Here is a 9,206-nt window from a genome sequence, read left to right on the forward strand (position 1 = left end):
TAAATACAATTTCAGCCACCTGATATTTGACAAAGGGGCCAAGAACATTAACTGGAGGAAAGACAGCATGTTCAGCAAATGGTGATGGCTAAACTAGATCTGTACCTGTAGAAGAATGAAGCTAAACCCCTATCTTTCGCCCTGCACGAAAGTCAATTCCAAATGGCTCAAAGACCTCAATGTAAAGCCTGAAACTCAAGAAACTATTATAAGAAAACATTGGGAAAAACCTACAAGATATAGGCGTAGGAAAGGATTTTCTAAACTGGACATCAATTGTTCAGGAAACAAGGGCACAAATTAACAAATGGGGCTGCCTTAAACTAAAAAGCTTCTGTACATCAAAGGAGGCAACAAAGGAAGTGATCATAAAACCCACAGAATGGGAGAAAATCTTTACCAGTGACACATCCGACACAGGTTTAATATCCAGAATATATAACGAACTCAAAAAACAGAGAATAAAGACAAGAAACAACCCAATTGAAAGATGGCCTAAGGAGCTGAACAGAAAGTTTTCAAAAGAAGAAGTAAAGATGGCTAAGAAATATCTTAAAAGATGTTCAACATCACTACTTATTAGGGAAAAGCAAATTAAAACTACTTTAAGATTTCATCTTACCCCAGTCAGACTGGCTAAGATCAAGAGAACAAATGATACCAAATGGAGAGGATGTGGGGAAAGGGGAACACTCCACTGCTGGTGGGGCTGCAAACTTGTTCAACCTCTATGGAAAACAGTGTGGAGAACTCTTAAAAACTACAAATGAACCTACCCTTTGACCCAGTTATACTACTCCTTGGCATATACCCAGAGAACTCATCCTATTGTAAAGACACTTGTACATCCATGTTTGTTGCTGCTCTTTGCACAATAACCAAGAGATGGAAGCAACCTAAGTGTCCCTCAATTGACGAGTGGGTAAATAAAATGTGGTTCATTTATATGATGGAGTTTTACTCAGCGATAAAGATGAAATTTGCTGGCAAATGAATGGAACTAGAAAGTGCTATACTAAGTGAAGAACACAGACTCAGAAAAAGAATCGACATATGTTCTCCCTCATATGTGGATCCTAGAACCAAACCCTGATAAGTGAGTATGTAACCACACATAACTACAGGAACCAGCATAATGGAAAGGAACCAGGAAGGTAAAGGAAAAGAAAGAACCTGAAAGGGAAGAACAGTAGGAAACAGGCCTTAATAATGGAGATAGAGACAAAAATTGGGTTAGTTTAAGGGAGGCAGGGAGGGAAGGGTATACAAGGAACTTAGGGGATAAGGGGAAAGAAGGAGCTCAAGAAAGGTAGGACCATAGGAGAAGGGTATTATTAAGGGAGAAAGGGGGAGAGTGGGGCACCTTAAGCGGGACAACTATAGTGGAGGGGTGAGACAACGAGAGAGATAAATAATGTCTAGCTATTTTTGCAAACCAGAAGGAACCATATTACTCCTACAACCTACTGACAAAATATACATAGCAGATCAAGAAATATATGTCTAGGTAAGGTTTATCTGAGAAAAATTGGTCTTTGCCCAAGACTTATATACATAGCACACAGTAATTAAAAGTACAAGACTGGTGGAACTAAACTTCTTGGATATTTAACAGACATTTTTGAGGCCTATACTAATTTGTTAAGAAGGACATAAAGGATAGTTTTTGCTCCTTTCCCTCCTAGGTCGACTTGCTACAGTGGACTGTGAGCATCTCTCAAAATGTCCTGTAATTGTGGTGGGTCATCTGTCCTCTTGATTAAGGAGGCTGAGGAGACCCCACCAGATGGACTTGAACCAGTGTCCAGTCTACAAAGAGGAGGGTCAACACAGAGGAATCACTTCCTCCATGCTTCCAAGCAAAGCCAATCATGGTTGAGTAGGACCTTTGACTTATCTTCACATAGGCAGAACTGGTAAAAGAAAAGAGCCAGGGGCTCCTCCCAAGCCCATGTGACCCCTGAGGAACAGGTCCTCAAACGACCTTAAGAGTAAAAATAAATTGGCTTATCAGGGCCAACTGTATGACCTTAAACATCCAAAAGGAAAGTATAACCATAGATTAAAGGGATCAACATAATTTCTTAAGAGTCAATATGCATAGCTAAAGGCTACATAACAAGCAACAATGCCAGAGAGGAGATATCTTCTTTTGAGTTGTTGGCCAGGGTGGCCAAAGGGACTCCCAAATATAACCCAGCATAGAACAGGGAAAATGAACAGCAGATCTTAATCTTATCTAAAGTAGTATTGAAAACTCATAGCTGCTAGAAGAGGAACAGCTGATCCTCCTAAAACAAAGACCTCTAGATAGGGTGACTAGATTCAACAGAAGAGTAAGCAGTGGGGATTAGCTGGGGGCCGACAACACAGCAAACAGTAGCAGGGGTATCAGAATATAAGGGCTCTAGTGGGGGGAAGGATCCTATGGGAGGGTGCCAACTGGGACATGAGTTTATAGTCGAATGAGATGGTTTGGGATGTTCTGTGTGATACACACAAAAAAAATCAACAAATTAAAAAATATATATTATATTTGTGGAGGAAGCATGGAAATTTACATCATGTTAATTAGTAGAGGTGATAAACATTACCATTGAAACCCACCCAATGACTTCATAGACATCCACAGGCACCAAGGGTCCAAGTGCAACCGATTATGACTAGTAATAATCAGATGCATACAGATTAGAGATGCAAGCGCCAACATCTCAGTGTTAGTAGCAAAAGCAATGAGTCTTTCTGAAAGGAATAATATATTCTCAAATGAAATGGAGATTTTTTTAAAGGTTAAAAAACTTATTCAATTTTACGTCTTACAGGGCTTATACTGAGTTAAATATTGTATAACTGTATTAACTCAACTGTGAACCTAGAAACTTGCACCCACTTGTGAAAGAGATGTACTCTTGCTCTGGAGTATGTTACTGAATATGTTAATTCTGTAGTGAAATGTTTCCTCTAATCATATAGTTATTAAAAATTAAAAGAAAGATTAAAAAAAATGATTAGTAGATGTGAAAAGTATTACCATTGAAATCTACCTGATGACTTTTTATCCATGCTCAGATGCCAAGGAGCTCAGAAAGTAGGCTTGAGTCTAAGGTGAAAGTTTTAATGGCAACCACACAGCAGGCCTAAGGCAAAGGCCTGACCACTGGAGCCACCAGGAAGTCTTATGGGCTTTATACAGAGTTCAATATTGTATAACTGTATTAATTCAACTGTGAACCTAAAAATTTACAGTCAATTTTGAAAGAGATATATCTTAGCTCTGGAAATTGTTATTGAATATGTCAATGCTGTTGTAATGAAATGCTTCTTCTAAGTATGTGGTTATTAAATAAATAATTAACTGGAAAAAAGATAATGCAATAATAAAATTCAAGCTGGTACAATTTCAAGTAGAGAAAAATCAAAACAAACAACAGGTAATGGAAAATGTGATGATGTTACTCAACACTTTCTTATTGACATTAAACAAAATGAGTTTGTTTGGAAATTAAATAATTTTAGTAATAAAGAATAGATTCATATAATAATAATTAATGACATTTTCTTGTGCAATAATTTACGTCACTCTTACCAGTAAAATAAAAGAAAAAAAAAGTTTAAAAACTCCTTTTGTTTCATTGTGTTGACAAACATTCCTGGAGGTCAAAAATGACTATTTTTCAAAACAGATAAGCAATTCAGATGAAGCATTGATATAATAACTCAAAAAAACCTGTCATATTTATTATTCTCTATTATTTTGATTTTAGTATATTATTAATGTTAATCAGTTGACCTACTTTATCCACTTATATATGTTTCAATCTACCATCTATCTATCATCTATTGGCCTATCCTTGCAAATACACACACACACACACACACACCTATATATATATAATATGTATCTGTGCATCTGATTTCTAGGATAAAGTTGACTATGCTTAGCATATTTATCCAATAGACTGTGGAAAGCTATGTTTAACAGTAATGTACTGCCTTGGGGCCCCTTGCACAGGAGACTGCTCTTCAATGAATATAGCAATGACCTTTCTAAAGAAGAATAAGGATGTTTTATAAGCCACAGTGGTAACATTTACTAGGGGAAATGAAGAATTCATTTTTCAGCTGAAACTGAAAAAAATTTTAGGTAGAAAGTGAAAGGTATAATTATGTGGTTTGGAATTTGGCCAGGATACTGGAATTCATACTTCTTCATTTTTAAGACATGTCACAGAATTTTTAATTACCTGCAGTGGATCAGGACCTCTGTTTTCTGATTATCTCATCGTATTCCTACACATTTGCCTGATACTCTTTGAATTTAAACTTTTTTTTTTACCAAGCAGTGTGAGAAATCACTATAATCTCTGTGTAAAATACTTTTGGAGGGCTGGAGAGATGGTTCAGCAGTTAGGGGCCTGGGCTGCTCTTGCAGAGGACCCGGGTTTGATTCCCAGCACCCAGGTGGTGGCTAACAACCATCCTAATTCCCATTCCAGGGGATATGATGCCCTCTTCTGTCCTCCATGAGCATTGAATGACACAGGTGCACTTATATACTGCAGGCATAACACTCATACACATAAAGCAAAAATAGTAAATAAAATATTAAGAAATATTTTTGGGCTGGCATGACTTGGTGGATAGAGGCATCTGACTTACAATGTGATATGACTATACATATTTTAAATTTTTTTTATTTTTTATTTTTATGTGTATGAGTGTTCTGTCTGTATGTATATAAGCACACCCATGTGTGTAATGCCCTTGGAAATCAGAAGAGGATGTCAAAATCCTGGAACTGGAGCTAAGGATAGTTGTTAGTAAATATGTCGGCTTTGGGAGCTGAACCCAAGTCCTTTGGAAGAGCAGTCAGTGCTCTTAATCACTGAACCATCTCTTCTGCCCCTGCAATATGACTTTGTAATATGAAAGCAATTATTCTTTGCAGACCAATCATCTGTAGCCATTCTGACCTTCTGATTTGAAAATCAAAAAATGATTTTGAGGCCTAGGGATATAGCTTAGTTGGCAAGGTGGCTTAGTGGATAGAAGTGTTTGCCATCAAGCCTGATGACCCAAGTTTGATTCCCAGGACCCACATGGTAGAAGGGAAGCATTGACTCCAGCAAGTTGCTCCCTGACTTCTACAATGTGCCATCACACACACACACACACACACACACACACACACAAATAAATGAATAAATAAATAAATGTAGTACAGCTTTTTTAAGTAAAAAACCTAATAATGCAACTAAGAAGTAAAATATTTTTGATTTCTCATTCTGTGTTTTGGAAACCTGGCAAACACAAATGGCAAGGGCAGGGTCATCCTCTCATGAGGCTGATCAGTTGTACTTGAAACCAAAGCATAATCCAGTCCATAAAGACATTGGTAAGTTTCTTTTATCTTTATCAGTTAAAGTTAAAGTATTCCTTTTATTTCATTATGTTGGCAAACACCCCTGAAAGTCAGAATTACCACGAGAGTCACGAGAAGATAGTTGCAGGTGCCCGTACGGTTCTTAGGCAAGACCTGAAACCAGACTGTCCGCTTTAACATTGACCTCAGGTGCTGACTAGCTGTGAAACAGTGCATTTGCTGGTTAACATTAGCCATAACATGTACTGTGGTGTTCACATCCATGAAACTGCCAGCAGTATGTAAAGAAGATGATGTACAAAAAGTTCTTAGCATCATACTTGACTCATAGCAAGCAGTCAGCAGATGGAGGTATGATCATTATTCCTCACAGCATTTTCTCTAGGTATTCAACCTGGAACAGAGTAGCGTGGGCCTGGAGCAGAAGAGGTGGGAGTCTAAAGAAGAAACATCATTACAGTCTGTGAGAATCTCTGTGGAGCTAGGCAAAGAGTAAGGAGCCATTTGGAAGGTTTAAATTAGGGAAATAACAAGATGGACTTGTGTTTTAGAAGTAGGCTTCTGGTTACAGAGAACAGGAGGGCCTTGGTTGGAGAGGGCATCCCAAACTCACCTGTCTCCTCTAAGGGAGCATGGACCTAACTTAATATCAGTTATTGAGTTGTCCTATGATGCTTTAATGCCCCATCATCATTTGAGAGACATAATTCACGTAAAATAACTCAACCTTCTTCTATAATGAATCCCTTACACTAAGCCCATGTATCTCAGTTGTCTAATTTCATATTTCAAATGCTGTTTTCTTACATTGCTTCTGTTTCTTATTTGTTATTTCTAAGTGTTGTGAGTGCAGAATTCAGGTAAACTTGTTAGGACTATGTCTAAAACAAGCATACACAGAATAAGCACAAACCTAATAATGCAACTAAGAAGAAAAAAATAGGCTAGAAATGGGAGTTATTAAGCCCAAACTAAGGACTGGATACTGACAGTAAAGGTGTAACCTTAGGTTAAGATGTTAAGTCCAGATGTTTGATTAAAGCCATAGAGCACAGCTGGGCATAGTGGGGCATGGCTGGGTGTGGTAGTGCATGCCTTTAATTTCAGCACATGGGAGGCACAGGCAGGCAAATCTTTGTGAGTTCAAGGCCAGCCTGGTCTACATAGTGAATTCCAGGCCAGTTGGGGTTATAGGGAGACTGTCTCAAAAAGAGAAAAAGCAAGCAAGCAAGCAATCAATCAAGCAAGCAAGCAAGCAATCAAGCAAGCAAGCAAGCAAGCAAGCAAGCAAGCAAGCAAGAAAGAAAGAAAGAAAGAAAGAAAGAAAGAAAGAAAGAAAGAAAGAAAGAGCCATAGGGCACATAGATGAGGCAATGGAAAACAGTTGTAGTTAACACTTTCTTGTGGTACGGAAACCAGTGAGAGGGCGGTATGCACAGTCAAACACTGCAATATCTCTTCAAACATCTAATTTTCTTTTTTAAAGAAAATGTTTTTACTTTAAATTATAAGAACAATTATCAATATGTACCCACAGATATTTATATACACTCTAGTCTTTTAAAAGTTTTCATTGAAGAAGAAATGGCAACTGTTCTTCAAGGACATTGCCAATAGTTCTGGTATATATTGTATTTCTGCATGTATTAATTACTTTTCTGTTGCTGTGATAAAATACAACATGACCAAGGCAACTTATAGAAGGAAGAGTTTATTTGTCTTATGGTTCCAGAGGGTAAGAGTTCAAAATGGTGCTGTTGTTGGGGGGACTGAGGGAGGCAGGAGGTGGCCAGAGCAGAAAGCTGAGCACTAACATCTTCGGACAGGCACAGGAAAGAAACAGCAGCCAGACTGGAATTGGGCAAGCTATATATTCTCAAAGTCTGCCCCCAGTGACATGTTTCCTCCAGCATGGCTGTAGGTTCCGTGACCCTTCCCAATAGCACCTCAAACTAGGGACTAAGTGTCCAAACAAACACTTGGAGCCTATGGAGGACGCTCATTCAAACCACCGCAATGCATATGTACACATACACATACATACGTAATTAACCTACATAACTGATCTTTTATATATATATTTTAATATTTTACCTTTTAAAAATTTTAGTGTATGGCCAGGCATGGTGGTGCCTGCCTTTAATTCCAGCACTTGGGTGGTGGAGGCAGGTGGATCTTTGTGAATTCAAGGTCTACGTAGTGAGTTCCAGGACAGCTGGGGCTCCAGGGAGACCCTGTCTCAAAAAAACAAAAAAACAAACAAACAAAAAATTTAGGTATGAGTATATTGCCTGCATATATGTAAGTGCATCAGTGTCCTGCAATGCCCACAGAGGTCAGAAGAGGGTGTTGAATTCCCCTGGAACTGGAGTTATAGACGGTTGTTAGCCACAATATGGATGCCGGGAATCAAACCCATTTTATGTTTTATAGTCTATTATATTCAGTATAATCAGTAAAGGTAGATAGAGTTATGACAACACATACGAGAAATAAAGATGAATAACTATGTTTGTGTCTCCCTTTGAAACAACTCAATGTAATTTGATGGAATTTATGCTCAATAATTTACAAAATAAGTGACATTACATTATAATCCTGTATACAACTGCCCTCCCTCAAACTCTTCCCCTTTTCCTCCCCACTCCCTTCATCTGCCTTTCTCATGCCACCAGATATGTTATTATTCAACATAGACCTAATGGAGGACAAATAGCTAAAAGTCATTCATCTACTATCACATCTAGGATCCCCACAGGGGTGCACGATACTGTAATAAGCACAGGAACAACAGCAGCCGTGGACCAGGCATTACTATCAATAGTTACAGACAGATGAGTGACAAGAGAGACTTGCTTGGTAGAAAGAAAGACGGCGTTCCCCCAAGGAAGTGACATCTAAGCAGAGATGTGTGAGCGAGTAGACATCACCTCTGCATTGGGATGGGGGGTGGGTAGAGGGCAAAGAAGAGCTATGTGCTAAAGCACCAGAGAAAGGAAGCCTGGAGAGTCTGGAAGCTGCTCGGTGGAGGCAGGTGGGGCTGTGGTAGTATGCGTGTGGCAAAGTGCTGAGGGGTGTTCTCTAATAAATGCTGTGGCACTTAGGCTTTAGCCTAACAAAAGTAAAGATACAGCACTTCTGAATTTATACATATGTGTGTGTGTTATTTATGTATTTCCAGCTTACTTATATCTGAGACCTCTGGTAATTTCTGTTTTTAAGTGTATGCTTGTGAAACCTATGACTGGCTTAGCAACAGGTCAGAAGGAAGCATCCAACCCACCGACACGACAAAGAGCTATAGAAGCATCATTTTTTAATTTGTAATTTTCCACCAGTGGCTAAAATAATGTTATAATACTCAAATTCAAACTCAACAGACTTTAGGCATCTTTTGGAATCCGAAAGAAGTTATTTTAACTCTGAATTATATAATATTTGAAATTATATAAAACTTCCCTAGGCAGGGGTTCCAGAAACCCTTTGGACCTCTGTGAGGGCTGCAACTATTAAAGCCAAAGGAACCGCCTAGAACTGAGGGAACCAGGCCATAAGGAACCGGAAATGAGGAGTCCTGAAAGGAATGCAAGTCTGCACAGATATTGCTGCCCAGAGCCAACAAGTAGCTGAGATGATGCAAAGATTAAATAATGAGTTTCACTTTTTTTCTATTTCCTTTCAATTAAATTTCCCCAGGAGTCTGTGTTTTTGAGTGTTACATAATGTAGCTTGAACATTTCAAAATGGGAAGAGGGAAGAAATTATCTCATTACTCTGTGAATGCTATTTTTCACAGCTATGACATATATATATATATATATAT

Source organism: Nannospalax galili, unplaced genomic scaffold (assembly GCF_000622305.1).
Source record: "Nannospalax galili isolate Female #2095 unplaced genomic scaffold, S.galili_v1.0 scaffold140, whole genome shotgun sequence".
Taxonomy (NCBI): Eukaryota; Metazoa; Chordata; class Mammalia; order Rodentia; family Spalacidae; genus Nannospalax; species Nannospalax galili.